The 19,300-nt window shown below is 44.2% G+C and overlaps 1 long non-coding RNA gene across 1 annotated transcript; it reads right to left on the bottom strand.

Annotated features, from left to right (window-relative positions):
• Nucleotides 1-758: 758 nt before the first annotated feature.
• LOC135050717 (uncharacterized) lies at nucleotides 759-2,044 on the bottom strand. The gene is made up of 3 exons (XR_010241762.1): nucleotides 1,414-2,044; nucleotides 1,222-1,340; nucleotides 759-993 (listed from the first exon to the last, which is right to left on the bottom strand). It is a non-coding gene; the product is annotated as an uncharacterized LOC135050717 (long non-coding RNA).
• Between the last annotated feature and the right edge of the window lie 17,256 nt (nucleotides 2,045-19,300).

A 19,300-nucleotide genomic window follows, 5' to 3' on the forward strand; every position in this document is an offset into this window, starting at 1 on the left:
CAGCCTAACCCTAACCTCCCCCACCCCAGCAGCCTAACCCTAACCTCCCCCACCCCAGCAGCCTAACCCTTACTTACCTCCCCCACCCACGCAGCCTAACCCTAACCCTCCCCATAGTGTCTAACCCTAACTCCAAGATCGGTATTTACTTCCAGGATCCATAAGAATTCTGACCCTCAGGATCCCCGTTAGTCTGCTGTCGGGTATTATTATTATTATTATTATTATTATTATTATTATTATTTTATTACATGGAAAAAAAAATATATGTATATATCATGAATTTAACATTATGGCATATGTACTAAAACATAGCTGTGAAGCAGAAAATAAATGTGGATAGTCAGCAGTTTTATTAATACTGGATTAACAGCTCCACATTTCAGTTAATGTGAAAATCTGAAACACTAGTGTTTTGCTCATTACCATCCTCAAATGACAGCACTATTACATCACAGTTCTCAGAGCAATAAAAGCTTAACAGTATAATGCATTCTTATCTATCCTGCTCTTTATATTGTGAAATACTATACAGATTTGCTTCTCTTTGACAGCATAATTAGGATCACTTGAAAAATGAATAATAGAATTACAATAAATGACAAACATACTTCTAGTTAACATCTCGGGAGATTTGTATTTTTTCCTCTGGAAGCAGCGTGATTCCTCCTAGCTACAATTACATATACACCGACCTGCTCTGGTACAAAAATATTCTGCTAGCAATCTTTGCTATATATATATATATATAGTCTTGGAAGATCCTGCACTCTCATCAAAAGTAATAACGACGGCGGGTGCTCCTAATGACCAGAGAGGCCACCAATATACCACAACAACCACCTAGGTGGAAGGTGCACTCACGCCCAGAAATTAGTCTCTGAAGTCACTTGTAAATTCAGTATATTTTTATTCGGGTTCACTGTTGATGCCGTATTTCATCGACGTTTCGGTCCTTATGCGGACCTTTATCAAGATTGGCACTTAAATCACCTATACAATCAGAAACAGTTACAATTAATATGTATAAGAACCCAGATTTATTCAACACCAACACCACCAGTGCCTCCCAGGCCCTGAAGACTGTCACAAAAACCAGAAAACGTATTAAAAAGCTGTTTTTTTATATATGTAAAAAAGAGATACTTGGAAATAATCCACGTGTGATGAAAGAGACACCTCCACCATTAGGACTATCTGTTTAGATAGGCAAATGATTACCTGGACGGCAAGCCAGATCACTCAGATGTGTGGAATGGCCTTCAAAGTTGGCAACATGCCTGATCACATAATGAAGTTAAAAAGCCTATAACGTAGGGGAAGCTGCAAGGCGTAGTCACCTATTAGATAAATAACAGAGTAACTACACCATAAGAAAATACACTAACAACGTCATTTTGGAAAAGATCATACCTAGTTACATGTAGAAATAGCTCATGGCAGCTTGTGGGCTCTGTACATGTGTCAGACACTCAGTCTGTAAGGAGGCACAACAGGAAAAAATAATCACCAACCGTAATCATGTGTCAGAAGGGAGCTGCAGGAGAACCATACTCACTGCTCAAGTGTCCAGAGCCAAATGGAAGCTGCATAAAGTTCAGCCTCAGCTGAGCACTATTTAAGGATCAACCACAGGAAGTGCCAATTAAGGAGATTAGTATAAACCCAGTCTCTCATTAACTGATCACCTCTCAGATAACTAACTCAGACCAACTGGGAAAAAAGTTACAGGGTTCACAGGACAGGCAGTGGCTATCGCTAACGCACGGCTACTTAAATGAGTGTATTTTAACGATTTGGAAGGGCAACTGCCGGAGACGCGTCTTTTGCGTTCCACCGACCGGAACACCATGCGTTCCATTCCGCGGAAGAGGCGCTGGCCGGAAGTCTCTGCGTTCCACTCGCGGAAAGAACCGTAATTAGGCTTATCCACTGGCTAATGTTTAAAGGAGGTGTACAACCTAGAGGGGGGTGTTCTCAGAGAATGAACACTCCCCCAGGTGGAATCATCAATGTACAGGTTCACTCATAGCTCACAGGGACTCGGAGGTATACCGGAGGTCTCCTCACGTATAATCCTGGATTAACCTATGTGTAGCCTGTCAATCACCACAGAAGAAAAAGAGTGCAAATGTAAATAATGATCCATAATATGAAATGTCAAAAATGTCAAAAATGACATAAGAGGGCACCAGATCAAATGACCACAACTCACCCTACGCATACAAACTAACATATATCTGATCAACAAAGGCAAATTGAATACTGATGTGAGTGTAATATCTTTATAGTAATACATTGGTATAATGTAGTAAAAGATTTTAAATAATAAAAGGGAATAGTGGGTGGTGTGGTCATTGAAATTGGTGGACCCTCGTGACTAGTATAGGACCTGGGAAGGCTCCGGGAAACAACAGAAAAATATATATAAAAAACATAAGCAAGGACGTATAAATAACTGTCCTTACTTTCTTAATCTATATACATAAAAAGAACATACAAAAATGAAAAAAATGAAAAAAATAAAACATAGAACATATAAAACACAAATCGAAACCCAGCCTGTATGTGCTGATTGTATCACAGTGCCCTATGTCCCTGAAACATACAAAGTGTGTTCCAAGGTATCCAATCAACTATGGCAAAATAAAATTCTAAAGAAAAATATTAAGGGGGTTGGCCTCATTGAGGCCCTTTGGTGACACTGTATTGAGTTTGTGTATCCAAAAGCTTTCCTTCTGTTTAAGTAACAAGGTGCGATCGCCTCCACTAACAGGTGGCGGCACCCAGTCAATCAGCTGACACTTCAGGGCAGATACTTGATGTCTAACTGACAAAAAGTGCCGTGCTACCGGTTTGTCAGAAAAGCCCACATTGAGGGCCGTGTGTATGGATGACCGATGGTTTGCCATCCTGTCGCGAAAGGGACGCGCGGTTAGTCCGACATAACATAACCCACATGGGCACTTTAGAAGGTAGACGACATGATCCAGTCGACAGTGGAGATGATATCTGATAAAGATTTTTTTCCCTGTGTGTGGGTGATACAAAAAAGGACCAGTGATCATAGATCTGCACGTTGTGCACCCCCCGCAGGAAAAACTGCCAGGTTTGGCTTGCATAAGCTGGATTTGAGATGTGTTCTGTTCAGGGAAAATCGTGGGTCTCATTAGTAATTGCTTTAGGTTGGCCCCTCGTTTGTATGCAACCATAGGAGCAGGTGTTTTAAGAAAAGGCAAACTGTTGTCGGTGGCTATTATTGGCCAATGTTTCCGTAGGGCCTTTCTGGTTGCACTAGTGGAACCATCATACTGAGTGGAACAAATCATCCGATTGTTACGAATGGGGTTTTTAACCTGTTGTCCATGAAAAATGCTGTTCGCTTTATTGAGACAGCGAGTAAGTACACTGCTAGTGTACCCTCGCTCCAGAAAGCGAGAAGTGATCTCGTTACATTGTTGATCTTTGAGTGCTGCGTTGGAATTGATCCTCATGGCTCTGAGGTACTGGGATATGGGCAATCCTTCTTTGAGGGCTGGGGGATGATGGCTGCTAGCATGCAAGGTCAGATTGCGGTCAGTGGGTTTACGGTACAACGAGGTGTCCAGTCGGTCACCATTTCTGGTGATACTGACATCCAGGAAAGTGATGTTAGTGGCCGATACTGTGTATGTGAACTTGATAGGATTATCCAAAGCATTCAATTGGTTCACCATGTCAAGAAACTCAGACTCGGTGCCCTCCCACAGCAAGAAGACGTCATCAATGTACCGTTTAAAGAAGGCAATCTTGTGCCCATACCTAGGTAACAGGTACGTATGTTCATAGTGCGCCATGAACAGATTAGCGTAGGCGGGGGCCAAATTCGACCCCATCGCGGTTCCGGCGATTTGAAGAAAATAATCATTTTTATACATAAAGTGGTTGCACGTAAGAACCAATGAGGTCAGTTCCAACACAAACTCAGTGGGGTAATCTTTGCAGGGGCTGTTGGAAAGAAATTGACGTATAACATCCAAACCTAAGTGGTGTGGTATAACGGTATAAAGGGACCCCACATCCATAGTGGCCAGAAGAGTGCCTTCACTAAGATGGGTAAATGTCCGTAGATGTGTGAGGAAATCCCCAGTGTCCTTTAAATAGCTATCAGTTTTTAATACCAAAGGCTGTAGGATACTGTCAATAAAGACAGCAATTGGCTGTAACAGAGAGCCTTCCGCGGCAATAATGGGTCTGCCGGGAGGGTGAACTAATGTCTTATGAATTTTGGGCAGAGTGTATAGGATGGGACACCTGGGTGAATTGATGGTCAAATATTTTAATGTGTCTTCACTTATGTAGCCCTGCTCAAAACCTAACTTCAGAAATTGATCGATTTTAGATTTAATTTTAGGAACCGGATTGGTGGTTAATTTCTGATAGGTCATGTCATCTGCTAATTGTCGGTTGATCTCCATGTCATAGTCAGTCCAATCTTGGACGACTATTGCTCCTCCCTTATCCGCCGGGCGGATGACTATATGGGGAGAATCCTTTAAAGTTTTTAATGCTTTCCTCTCGGCTATGGACAGGTTATCAAACATCCTTTTGGGGGGTGAGCTCTCAGAGTCTCTTTGGACTAACCGTAAATAAGTTTTGATGCTGGGATTGGAGGATGGAGGATCGAATGTCGATTTGGGTCTGAATTGAGGTATCTCTTTGTTAGTGGATTTGTTAGCAAAGAACTCCCGCAGACGGAGGGAGCGGCCAAATTTATACTGATCTATAGTTTGTTGGAATGAATTAATTCTGCATGTGGGGACGAAAGATAAACCTCGGGCAAGAAGTTTAGTTTCCGCTGGACTCAGTTCTACGCTAGATAGATTAAAGACATTGTCACCTACTGTCTCCTCCTCCCTCTTCTCTTGGTACCCCCCTCTCCTCGGGTGCGGTCTGTGCCGCTTCTGAGAACCCTGGAACGGGTAGAGGAGGCCTCTCCTCCTCGATCTAAAAAACGAGTGGAGTCGTTGTTCCCTTCGTAATAATCGGTGTCTGAGGTAGAGGCGGAGGAAACAAATTCATGGGCAAAAGGTTGGGCCCTTCGCCTAGTGTATTGTCTATTCTGACGTTCACTAGTATTGTTTCCAAGTAACCAGCGGTATACAGTATGCGTTTGGTAGTCGTTAGTTACAGTGGACAATTTTTTTCGTTTAAAAGAAATTAGATCACGTTTATAAGTGTCCACCTGTGTCTGTAGACGTTCGATCCAATTTTGGGTTTTGTCATTCTGCAGCACGGTGGTGTGAGATTTGATGGTAATATCCACTTCAGTAGATAATTTCTTTAACTCAATGCCAACTTCCTCCACTACCAGGGTCATGAGGTCAAGCGAACATTTGTTCAATACTCCACACCACCGGCTGCAGAAGACAGGGTTGTTTCTACCCAATGTTGGAACGTTAGAAATACGGAAACCCCGGGGGATTTGTTTTCTCCTGAGGTATTCCGACAAAAATTGACCATGTAAAGTCAAATCAACCTCTTTTTGTCTGTGTTTAAGCACTTTGTAAAACAAATCCACAGGGGTTTCGGCTGGTAAGGCCTCAAACTCTAATTTATCGAATAGTAATTTTTCAGTGTCCTCATCCGTAAATGAAACTATACCAGTTTCAGCTTTGGCCAGTAGGCCATCATCCAACAAATATACCCCGCTCTGAGTCATAACACTCTTTAGACTGGAAAACTCAAACAGGTATAGCAATTAGATTAATAACATACAGTTGCCCTTCCAAATCGTTAAAATACACTCATTTAAGTAGCCGTGCGTTAGCGATAGCCACTGCCTGTCCTGTGAACCCTGTAACTTTTTTCCCAGTTGGTCTGAGTTAGTTATCTGAGAGGTGATCAGTTAATGAGAGACTGGGTTTATACTAATCTCCTTAATTGGCACTTCCTGTGGTTGATCCTTAAATAGTGCTCAGCTGAGGCTGAACTTTATGCAGCTTCCATTTGGCTCTGGACACTTGAGCAGTGAGTATGGTTCTCCTGCAGCTCCCTTCTGACACATGATTACGGTTGGTGATTATTTTTTCCTGTTGTGCCTCCTTACAGACTGAGTGTCTGACACATGTACAGAGCCCACAAGCTGCCATGAGCTATTTCTACATGTAACTAGGTATGATCTTTTCCAAAATGACGTTGTTAGTGTATTTTCTTATGGTGTAGTTACTCTGTGGAGGCCACACACACTACTGAGCTTCATTTTGACTTGTTTTAAGGACATTACATCAAAGTTGGATCAGCATGTAGTGTGTTTTTCCACTTTAATTTTGAGGGTGACTCCAAATCCAGACCTCCATGGGTTAATAAATTTGATTTCCATTGATAATTTTTGTGTGATTTTGTTGTCAGCACATTCAACTATGTAAAGAACAAAGTATTTAATAAGAATATTTCATTCATTCAGATCTAGGATGTGTTATTTTAGTGTTCCCTTTATTTTTTTGAGCAGTGTATATCCTTTCTGTGGTTGTATAATGAAGCATACTCCTTGAGGAAGGCACCCGAGCCAGTACCCAGGTGGAGTGAGAGTGCCGGACTGCAGCGAGGAATACATATGTGGGATTCTGCGTCGAGTGACCCAGCGGACTCATTTCAGTCAAGGCACCTCCCCCTTTTGCTTGAATACTTATTCCGTTCAGGAATACAGCCATCCACACTGCACGGGGGCTTGGGAACAAGAGACTGTATTTGATATCTGTAACTTGCAAGCATTATCTAGCCACAGCAGCTACATACGCTGCTGGAACTGTGCAGCAGTCGGGGCTAAATATGGCTACTATGGAAGTCGAGCCAGGCGACCCTTTGACCTATGTGCTACAGTGTGAAAACTATGATACGCTAAGTTTTTCAGATATAGAAGCTGAACAGATACTTATCAAAGAACCCATTGGTGAGGAGGACTCCATGGCAACGAATGAAGAGGTGTTTCGTGAGCTCTTTAAGCTACGCAAGCGTGAGATTGATTTTATGTACCATGGGAGGACCCTGTCTGATTATTTTAGAAACAAGCAGATCCCACAGGGATTCCGCGTACAGAATACCCCCACGATTGGGCGGTATAATGCCTTATTCTGTAAACGCTGGATCTCGGTCCTTAACAAATGTGCAATGGACCAGATGCTGCTTGGCATTGAGGAGTCCACCCGTGAGGTTAACCTCACTAAAGAGAAATTACAGACATTTGAAGAACAACATCTACGTACATTGGCGGATGACAAGTCAACTAACTGGCTGGAAAAATTGAAGTTTCAAGTAGATGCGTACAGAATTGAGCTGACCAAATATAAAAAAGAAAAATTGCGCAAGGTGCAGGCTGACTATGAACAGCACCGCGTATACACATGGTTATCCAATAATGCCAGTAACCAGGGAGGCACACGCCCCAACAGGGGACGTAGACGCAGACCGCCTAGACATCAACATAGCACATCAGCCAGCGACACCAATGATACAGCCTCATCAGAAGTAGCCTCCACCTCCAAAGGGGCCCCTTTAGGGGTCATCACCCAGGCAGTTGCCTCTGGAAAGAGAAAAAACCCACAAGGACGTAATTACATGGCGTGGTAACTGGACACTTGATGTAATTACGTCCTTGCTGACTTGATCATGTGTGGTCCCGAGCCAGGGATCGGTTGATGAGCTGAGAATAGCGGCCGTTCCACTGACGCTGTCCGGAGGCGTTTCTGTGTGATACATCAAGCTGCTTCTCTCTAACTGAGATGTATGTATGCATATACTTTTTTAATTAAATGCTTACAACTGTTTTACTTATACTCCGCGCTCCTCATTTGTTCTTTTATATATATATATACATATATATACATATATATATAATCAATGCAATACCCAACCCAGCGGCCCCCTGTCTCACCTGCGTGTCCAGGACAGTGCCGCTGCTGCTGGCTGGGAGGGTGGAAGGAAGGGAAGAGTGCTGTTGTCCTCTGTCTCCGCCGCACGCACCACAGCCCCAATGCCTTTAGGACCACCGCTGCTGTAGAAGCCAGGGAGGGAGAGCTTCAACGCCAGTCACCACAGGTCTCGCCGCCGCTTCCGCCCGCCACGTATAGGTGATTGGACAGCGGAATCAGCACTGGACCCGGTGTCCAATCACAGCTGCCTTGCGGACATGGGAGTGGTGTCCCTGTCAACGAGACACTTGTAGAAGTACCGCTTCTACCTTCTTCTTTTTTTTTATTGGCTTTTACAGCCCAAGTGCTAGGCCCCGCCCCCTGCTTAGTCCCGTTCCCATTGCCAACAGGAGGCACTGCTATCGGTGCCTCCCAATCCAATTTAAGGTGCTAAAATGATTAGCATAATATAAAGATGATACTTATAACACAAAATATGTGTCATAAGTATCTTCTTTGTATTATTTTAATCAATAATGACAAGGGATGCACTGACTCCCCTGCCTCCCCTGACTGCACGTCCCTGATATATATAGATATAGATATATATAAATATAAATATGTGTGTGTGTATATATATATATATATATATATATATATATATATATAGTGTACAGCTTTAGCGTATTGCCTTGTATATGTATTTCTACATACTATTAATAATGTAGGTGTTGCCTGAATTTTTGAATCAAACACTGCTGAAAAGTTGATTGTATCCCTCTGAGGAATAAAATATACAGTAATTATATTATTACTTCTTGATATCAACCTACAATTATGCTTCATCTGGCCAGTGTTATGAGTGACTGTGATTGTGCTGTGTATTGTTTCCACAGAAGCCATAAATGTTACTTTTTGCTGAGAAACACATAGTAAAATGTGACTGAAAACAAAGCCAGTAATGTTTTATTCCTTGAACAGTAGTCAAAATAATGAAGTGACTTTGCATCTAAATATCACAGACTGCAATTAATTCTGGCAGTGTAATTAGCACCCTCAATTCTGTAGCACATTTTTACTTCACAGATTACTTGCTGGGAGTTCTCTCAAGTGAAAAATGCAAATTTTAACTAAGGAAGCAGGGTTTATTGTGTAATATTATGTGTACAGTATCTGGATAATCCCCATTAAATAATTTTAAAAAATCATTACAATCAGCAATATAGTTAGGACACACAGCACTTTAAAAAAAAAATTACAATGAGCAATATCACTATGTCACTGCATGTGTCAATCACCTGTCTCCATAGCTCCCTTGGCATAGTGGTATCACCATGGTTACCATGCCTGTGAGCTAAGGTCCAATTCCCACAAAGAACACATTTGTATTGTAAATACAGAAAAAAAACAAGAATCACCAGCGCTTGATTACATAAATATATAGTGTAATTAATAATATAGAATCTAAAAAAGGATGGTAGGTTTAAGTTGAAATAATAATGAATATATTACATATTTAATCAAAACAATGTCTAAAAACACAGATGTCTTTCAAACATATACAAACATATATTAAAAGTGAATAAAATTCATGGGTCATGACACATTCACAAATCCCCTCAGGAGAAGTAAATCATACCCCGGCTAGGACTCCCTCCGGAATTAAGTCCACACTGACAAATTGAAGAATGGTAGGATGATGGAGTTCAGTAAGTCCCTTTTAAGCACAGTAGTGCAAGCTTTTTCATGCAGGTAGGGATACCTCCAGTTCCTCCACAGCTGGTGATGTCCATGGGAAAAGGGGCATTCACTCCTGAGGAAGCTGGCTGTTAACACCAGCGAAACGCGTTGAGACGAGACTGCTGGACACTTCTAAAAAATCCCCTCAGCAATACTTGAGACATTCTTCAACTCTACCCAGACGGCATCAATTGGACACTTTCCCTTCTCCTGAGGGGATTTGTGAATGTGTCATGACCCATGAATTTTATTCACTTTTAATATATGTTTCTATATGTTAGAAAGACATCTGTGTTTTTAGACATTGTTTTGATTAAATATATAAGTTATTCATTATTATTTCAACTGAAAACCTACCGTCCTTTTTTAGATTCTATATTATTATTTACACTATATATTTATTTAATCAAGCTGGGCGATATACCCCCATTAGCAACAGAGTGCTGGTGATTCTTGTTTTTTTCTGTATTTACATTGTCCTGGGGTTTTACCACCCCCTACACCAGCGGCTATTGACAGCGCACTCCATCAAATTCTTTTGTACATTTATATTGTATATCTGTAAAAAAATAGCATCCATGGGTTTGTTTTTTTTAGAATTTTCCCAAAACAAGCTCTGTTGTGCTTCATGTACAGACTCAGACATGGACACGGATATACATTCAAAATTATAAAAAAAATAAGCTGTAAAAGCCACTTTTTACACATATGTACAGTACAATACAAGTATGGCTTTTCAAATTACATAAGACATATCTTAATGAGACTGAGCTTACTGTACTTCTTCCTGAGTCTCCCCATTGCTCTAATTAGAGATGAGCGGATTCGGTTTTACTCGGATTTACTCTGTTCTCAAAACAGCATCTTGTTGGCTCACGGATGTCACGTGTTTTGGATAGCCAATCAGATGCCGTTTTGAGAACCGAGTAAATACGAGTAAAACCGAATCTACTGGGGCAAACTACTGGGGGACATTTTTACTGGGAGGCATCTACTGGGGGCAAACTATGGGGGACATTACTACTGGGGGGCATCAACAAGGGGCATTACTACTGGGGGGGCATTACAACTGGGGGCAAACTACTGGGGCATTATTACTGGGGGGCATCTACTGGGGGCATTACTACTGGGGGGTCATCTATTGGGGGCAGCTATTGGGGGACATTTTTACTGGGGGGCATCTACTGGGGGCAAACTACTGGGGGACATTATTACTGGTGGCATCTACTGGGTGTATTACAACTGGGGGCATTATTACTGGGGGCATCTACTGGGGGCATTACTACTGGGGGTCATCTATTGGGGGCAAACTCCTAAGGGGCATTACTACTGGGGCAAACTACTGGAGGACATTATTACTGGGGGCCAACTACAAAAGGGCTAACTACTGGTGCAAACTACAGGAGGGCATTACTACTGGCGGCGTAACTACAGTGGCATTATTACTGGCGGCATAACAACAGGGGCATTACTACTGGCAGCGTAACTACAGGGGCATTACTACTGGCGGCGTAACTACAGGGGCATTACTACTGGTGGTGTAACTACAGGGGCATTACTACTGGTGTTGTAACTACAGGGGTGTTACTACTTGGGGGCTAAACTACAGGGGGGCCAAACTACTGGGGGCATAACTACAGGGGCCAAATTACTGGGGGATAACTACAGGGGCAAAACTACTGGGGGCATTACTACTGGGGGCTAAACTACAAGGGGGGCATAACTACAGGGGCTAAACTACAATGGGGCAAACTACAGGGGGGCATTACTACTGGTGGCTAAACTACAAGCAGGCAAACTACTGGGGGCATTACCACTGGGAGGCTAAACTAAAGGGGTGGGTAAACTACTGGGGTTATAACTGCAAGGGCATTACCACTGGGGGCATAACTACTAGGACGCTAAATGACTGGGGGCATTACTACAGGCAACATTACTACTGGGGGCAATACGGGCATTGCATAAGGGGCACCACTACTATGGGCAGTGGCGGAACTGTGGGAGGCAATGGAGTCGGCTGCCGCCGGGCTCCTGACCTCCAGGGGGCACTTCTCTATTGCCTCCCACCCGACAATCCATCGCCGCGAGTGGACGGAGGAGCTGTGGACACGGCAGCAGCAGCTGCCTCCTCGTATCTATGCACAGAGACGAGAGCTCAGCTGACAGCTGGCTGCAGCTAGGGGGAGCTCTAGCGCACAGCTGCTCACAGGACTTCCAACAGAGCTGGCCGGCTGAAGCTCTCTCTTCCTCCGTCCTGGGGATAGCAACAGGTAGGCACTGGCACCACCTGCCTCCAACTGCTGCATTGTGTGTGTATGTGTGTGGTGTATGTTTATGTGTGTGTGTCGGGGGGGTATCTTTAATAAATGTTGGCAGCACTGTGTTTATGTGTGTGAATGTTTTTAAGTGAGGTGTGTGTCTGTTTTTAAAGGAAAGTTGTGTGTTTAAGTGAAAGAGGCATGTGTGTGTAATTGTGTATAAGTAAAAGTGGCATGTGTGTGTTTGTATAATTGTGTGTGTGAAAGTGACGTGTGTAATTGTGTGTAAGTGAAAGTGGTGTGTGTGTAAGTGAAAGACGCATGTGTGTGTGTGTAATTGTGTGTAAGTAAAAGTGGCATGTGTGTGTAAGTGTGTGTGTGTGTGTGTGTGTGTGTGTGTGTGTGTGTGTGTGTGAAAGAGGCATGTGTGTGTTTGTGTAAGTGAAAGTGGTGTGTGTGTGTGTGTGTGTGTGTGTGTGTGTGTGTGTGTGTGTGTGTGTGTGAAAGAGGCATGTGTGTGTTTGTGTAAGTGAAAGTGGTGTGTGTGTGTGTGTGTGTGTGTGTGTGTGTGTGTGTGTGTGTGTAAGTGAAAGGCATTTGTGTAATTTGTATGTGTGAAAGTGACACGTGTGTGTGTGTGTGTGTGTGTGTGTGTGTAATTGTGTGAAAGTGGCGTGTGTATGTAAGTGAAAGTGGCGTGTGTGTGTAATTGTGAGTAAGTGAAAGTGACGTGTGTGTGTAATTGTGTGTAATTGAAAAAGGCGTGTGTAAGTGAAAGAGGCGTGTGTGTACGTGAAAGAGGCGTGTGAGTTAGTGAAAGAAAGGTGTGTGTAAGTGAAAAAGGCGTGTGTAAATGAAAGAGATGTGTAAGTGAAAGATGCGTGCGAGTTAGTGAAAAAGGTGTGTGTGTGTGTGTGTGTGTGTGTGTGTATGTGTGTAAGTGAAAGAGGTGTGTGTGTTTTAAGTGAAAAAGGCGTGTGTGTGCAAAGAAAAGAGGTGTGTGTGTGTGTGTGTGTGTGTGTGTGTGTGTGTGTGTGTGTGTATCTATACTATTTTGAAAGGCACGTGAGTACGCTGCTACTGTTCACCCTGTGTACCAGATACCAGATATCTACATATGGTGTATGTATTATATATTATAATTAGTGATGTGCACCGGAAATTTTTCGGGTCTTGTGTTTTGGTTTTGGATTCGGTTCCGCGGCCGTGTTTTGGATTCGGGCGCGTTTTGGCAAAACCTCCCTGAAAATTTTTTGTCGGATTCGGGTGTGTTTTGGATTCGGGCTTTTTTACAAAAAACCCTCAAAAACAGCTTAAATCATAGAATTTGGGGGTCATTTTGATCCCATAGTATTATTAACCTCAATAACCATAATTTACACTAATTTTCAGTCTATTCTGAACACCTCACACCTCACAATATTATTTTTAGTCCTAAAATTTTCACCGAGGTCGCTGGATGGCTAAGCTAAGCGACACAAGTGGCCGACACAAACACCTGGCCCATCTAGGAGTGGCACTGCAGTGTCAGACAGGATGCCACTTCAAAAAATAGTCCCCAAACAGCACATGATGCAAAGAAAAAATGAGGTGCACCAAGGTCGCTGTGTGACTAAGCTAAGCGACCCAAGTGGCCGACACAAACACCTGGCCCATCTAGGAGTGGCACTGCAGTGTCAGACAGGATGCCACTTCAAAAAAATAGTCCCCAAACAGCACATGATGCAAAGAAAAAAAGAGGCGCAATGAGGCAGCTGTGTGACTAAGCTAAGCGACAAAAGTGGCCGACACAAACACCTGGCCCATCTAGGAGTGGCACTGCAGTGTCAGACAGGATGGCACTTCAAAAAAATAGTCCCCAAACAGCACATGATGCAAAGAAAAAAAGAGGCGCAATGAGGTAGCTGTGTGACTAAGCTAAGCGACCCAAGTGGCCGACACAAATACCTGGCCCATCTAGGAGTGGCACTGCAGTGTCAGACAGGATGGCACTTAAAAAAAATAGTCCCCAAACAGCACATGATGCAAAGAAAAAAAGAGGCGCAATGAGGAAGCTGTGTGACTAAGCTAAGCGACCCAAGTGGCCGACACAAACACCTGGCCCATCTAGGAGTGGCACTGCAGTGTCAGGCAGGATGGCACTTCAAAAAAATTGTCCCCAAACAGCACATGATGCAAAGAAAAATGAAAGAAAAAAGAGGTGCAAGATGGAATTGTCCTTGGGCCCTCCCACCCACCCTTATGTTGTATAAACAGGACATGCACACTTTAACGAACCCATCATTTCAGCGACAGGGTCTGCCACACGACTGTGATTGAAATGACTGGTTGGTTTGGGCCCCCACCAAAAAAGAAGCAATCAATCTCTCCTTGCACAAACTGGCTCTACAGAGGCAAGATGTCCACCTCATCATCATCCTCCGATTCCTCACCCCTTTCACTGTGTACATCTTCCTCCTCACAGATTATTAATTAGTCCCCACTGGAATCCACCATCTCAGATCCCTGTGTACTTTCTGGAGGCAATTGCTGGTGAATGTCTCCACGGAGGAATTGATTATAATTCATTTTGATGAACATCATCTTCTCCACATTTTCTGGAAGTAACCTCGTACGCCGATTGCTGACAAGGTGAGCGGCTGCATTAAACACTCTTTCGGAGTACACACTGGAGGGAGGGCAACTTAGGTAGAATAAAGCCAGTTTGTGCAAGGGCCTCCAAATTGCCTCTTTTTCCTGCCAGTATACGTACGGACTGTCTGACGTGCCTACTTGGATGCGGTCACTTATATAATCCTCCACCATTCTTTCAATGGTGACAGAATCATATGCAGTGACAGTAGACGACATGTCAGTAATCGTTGCCAGGTTCTTCAGTCCGGACCAGATGTCAGCACTCGCTCCAGACTGCCCTGCATCACCGCCAGCGGGTGGGCTCGGAATTCTTAGCCTTTTCCTCGCACCCCCAGTTGCGGGAGAATGTGAAGGAGGAGCTGTTGACGGGTCACGTTCCGCTTGACTTGACAATTTTCTCACCAGCAGGTCTTTGATCCTCTGCAGACTTGTGTCTGCCGGAAAGAGAGATACAACGTAGGTTTTAAATCTAGGATCGAGCACGGTGGCCAAAATATAGTGCTCTGATTTCAACAGATTGACCACCCGTGAATCCTGGTTAAGCGAATTAAGGGCTCCATCCACAAGTCCCACATGCCTAGCGGAATCGCTCTGTTTTATCTCCTCCTTCAATGTCTCCAGCTTCTTCTGCAAAAGCCTGATGAGGGGAATGACCTGACTCAGGCTGGCAGTGTCTGAACTGACTTCACGTGTGGCAAGTTCAAAGGGTTGCAGAACCTAGCAGAACGTTGAAATCATTCTCCACTGCGCTTGAGTCAGGTGCATTCCCCCTCTTTTGCCTATATCGTGGGCAGATGTATAGGCTTGAATGGCCTTTTGCTGCTCCTCCATCCTCTGAAGCATATAGAGGGTTGAATTCCACCTCGTTACCACCTCTTGCTTCAGATGATGGCAGGGCAGGTTCAGGAATGTTTGGTGGTGCTCCAGTCTTCGGCACGCGGTGGCTGAATGCCGAAAGTGGCCCGCAATTCTTCGGGCCACCGACAGCATCTCTTGCACGCTGCTGTTGTTTTTTAAATAATTCTGCACCACCAAATTCAATGTATGTGCAAAACATATGACGTGCTGGAATTTGCCCAGATGTAATGCACGCACAATATTGGTGGCGTTGTCCGATGTCACAAATTCCCAGGAGAGTCCAATTGGGGTAAGCCATTCTGCGATGATGTTTCTCAGTTTCCGTAAGAGGTTGTCGGCTGTGTGCCTCTTATGGAAAGCGGTGATACAAAGCGTAGCCTGCCTAGGAACGAGTTGGCGTTTGCGAGATGCTGCTACTGGTGCCGCCGCTGCTGTTCTTGCTGCGGGAGGCAATACATCTACCCAGTGGGCTGTCACAGTCATATAGTCCTGAGTCTGCCCTGCTCCACTTGTCCACATGTCCGTGGTTAAGTGGACATTGGGTACAACTGCATTTTTTAGGACACTGGTGACTCTTTTTCTGACGTCTGTGTACATTTTCGGTATCGCCTGCCTAGAGAAATGGAACCTAGATGGTATTTAGTACCGGGGACACAGTACCTCAATCAAGTCTCTAGTTGCCTCTGAATTAACGATGGATACCGGAACCACGTTTCTCACCACCCAGGCTGACAAGACCTGAGTTATCCGCTTTGCAGCAGGATGACTGCTGTGATATTTCATCTTCCTCGCAAAGGACTGTTGGACAGTCAATTGCTTACTGGAAGTAGTACAAGTGGTCTTCCGACTTCCCCTCTGGGATGACGATCGACTCCCAGCAGCAACAACAGCAGCGCCAGCAGCAGTAGGCGTTACACTCAAGGATGCATCGGAGGAATCCCAGGCAGGAGAGGACTCGTCAGACTTGCCAGTGACATGGCCTGCAGGACTATTGGCTTTCCTGTGTAAGGTGGAAATTGACACTGAGGGAGTTGGTGGTGTGGTTTGCAGGAGCTTGGTTACAAGAGGATGGGATTTAGTGGTCAGTGGACTGCTTCCGCTGTCATCCAAAGTTTTGAACTTGTCACTGACTTATGATGAATGCGCTGCAGGTGACGTATAAGGGAGGATGTTCCGAGGTGGTTAACGTCCTTACCCCTACTTATTACAGCTCGACAAAGGCAACACACGGCTTGACACCTGTTGTCCGCATTTGTGTTGAAATAATTCCACACCGAAGAGCTGATTTTTTTTTGTATTTTGACCAGGCATGTCAATGGCCATATTCGTCCCACGGACAACAGGTGTCTCCCCGGGTGCCTGACTTAAACAAACCACCTCACCATCAGAATCCTCCTTGTCAATTTCCTCCCCAGCGCCAGCAACACCCATATCCTCATCCTGGTGTACTTCAACAGTGACATCTTCAATTTGACTATCAGGAACTGGACTGCGGGTGCTCCTTCCAGCACTTGCAGGGGCGTGCAAATGGTGGAAGGCGCAAGCTCTTCCCGTACAGTGTTGGGAAGGTCAGGCATCGCAACCGACACAATTGGACTCTCCTTGGGGATTTGTGATTTAGAAGAACGCACAGTTCTTTGCTGTGCTTTTGCCAGCTTAAGTCTTTTCATTTTTCTAGCGAGAGGATGAGTGCTTCCATCCTCATGTGAATCTGAACCACTAGCCATGAACATAGGCCAGGGCCTCAGCCGTTCCTTGCCACTCCGTGTCGTAAATGGCATATTGGCAAGTTTACGCTTCTCATCAGACGCTTTCAATTTAGATTTTTGGGTCATTTTACTGAACTTTTGTTTTTTGGATTTTACATGCTCTCTACTATGACATTGGGCATCGGCCTTGGCAGACGACGTTGATGGCATTTCATCGTCTCGGCCATGACTAGTGGCAGCAGCTTCAGCACGAGGTGGAAGTGGATCTTGATCTTTCCCTATTTTAACCTCCACATTTTTGTTCTCCATTTTCTAATGTGTGGAATTATATGCCAGTATCAATAGCAATGGCCTACTACTATATATAATGCGCACAACTGAAATGCACCACAGGTATGGATGGATAGTATACTTGACAACACAGAGGTAGGTACAGCAGTGGCCTACTGGACCGTAATGCCATATATTATATACTGGTGGTCAGCAAACTGTGCAAAACTGCAATGCACCACAGGTATGGATGGATAGTATACTTGACGACACAGAGGTAGGTACAGCAGTGGCCTACTGTACCGTAATGCTATATATTATATACTGGTGGTCAGCAAACTGTGCAAAACTGAAATGCACCACAGGTATGGATGGATAGTATACTTGACGACACAGAGGTAGGTACAGCAGTGGCCTACTGTACCGTAATGCTATATATTTTATACTGGTGGTCAGCAAACTGTGCAAAACTGAAATGCACCACAGGTATGGATGGATAGTAATCTTGATGACACAGAGGTAGGTACAGCAGTGGCCTACTGTACCGTAATGCTATATATTATATACTGGTGGTCAGCAAACTGTGCAAAACTTAAATGCACCACAGGTATGGATGGATAGTATACTTGATGACACAGAGGTAGGTACAGCAGTGGCCTTCTGTACCGTACTCCTATATATTATATACTGGTGGTCAGCAAAATTATGCACTGTACTCCTACTATATACTACAATGCAGCACAGATATGGAGTGTTTTTCAGGCAGACAAGTTAACGTATACTTGTGGTCACTGGTCAGCAAAACTCTGCACTGTACTCCTCCTATATAATATTATACTGGTGGTCCCCAGTCCCCACAATAAAGCAGTGTGAGCACAGATATATGCAGCACACTGAGCACAGATATGGAGTGTTTTTCAGGCAGACAACGTATACTGGTGGTCACTGTCAGCAAAACTCTGCACTTTACTCCTCCTATATAATACAGCTGCTCCCCAGTCCCCACAATTAAGATATAAGCAAGCACAAATATTTGCATCAACAATGAATAAACGGAGAGGACGCCAGCCACGTCCTCTCCATAACATTTCGAATGCACGAGTGAAAATGGCGGCGACGTGCGGCTGCTTATATAGAATCCGAATCTCGCGAGAATCCGACAGCGGGATGATGACGTTCGGGCGCACTCGGGTTAACCGAGCCATACTGAAGAATCCGAGTATGCCTCGGACCCGTGTAAAATGGGTGAAGTTCGGGGGGGTTCGGTTTCCGAGGAACCGAACCCGCTCATCACTAATTATAATTATATATATATAATTATATATATATATATAACCCGTGTAAAATGGGTGAAGTTCGGGGGGGTTCGGTTTCCGAGGAACCGAACCCGCTCATCACTAATTATAATATATATATATATATATATATGGTGCATAACGACCCGGCACTCAGCAGTCCCTTGTAATAAAATACAATGCTCACGGTGCCCTCCCACAGGGCTGCAGCCCAGCAACAGAGAAAACAAAACGGGCGGCACTCGGAGTCTCAATCTTAATAATCAAAGTGCAGTGACTTTATTGTCAACATAGACTTCAACGTTTCGGGGGATCCTGACGACGGGGCTGCGACCCCGAAACGTTGAAGTCTATGTTGACAATAAAGTCACTGCACTTTGATTATTAAGATTGAGACTCCGAGTGCCGCCCGTTTTGTTTTATATATATATATATATATATACATCCCTATATGTATAGGGGTGGTGGGGGGGCACCAACATTTTATCATGCCTCCGGGCGACTGGGGCGAACTTACGCCACTGACTATGGGGTCTGTATAAGGGGCACTACCAGTACAGTGGACATTGCATAATGAGCGCTACAACTGTGGGCATTGTATAAGAAGCGCCACCTCACATGCACCGAAGCCGCACGCAAATGTACTT

Source organism: Pseudophryne corroboree, chromosome 2, assembly GCF_028390025.1.
Source record: "Pseudophryne corroboree isolate aPseCor3 chromosome 2, aPseCor3.hap2, whole genome shotgun sequence".
Taxonomy (NCBI): domain Eukaryota; kingdom Metazoa; phylum Chordata; class Amphibia; order Anura; family Myobatrachidae; genus Pseudophryne; species Pseudophryne corroboree.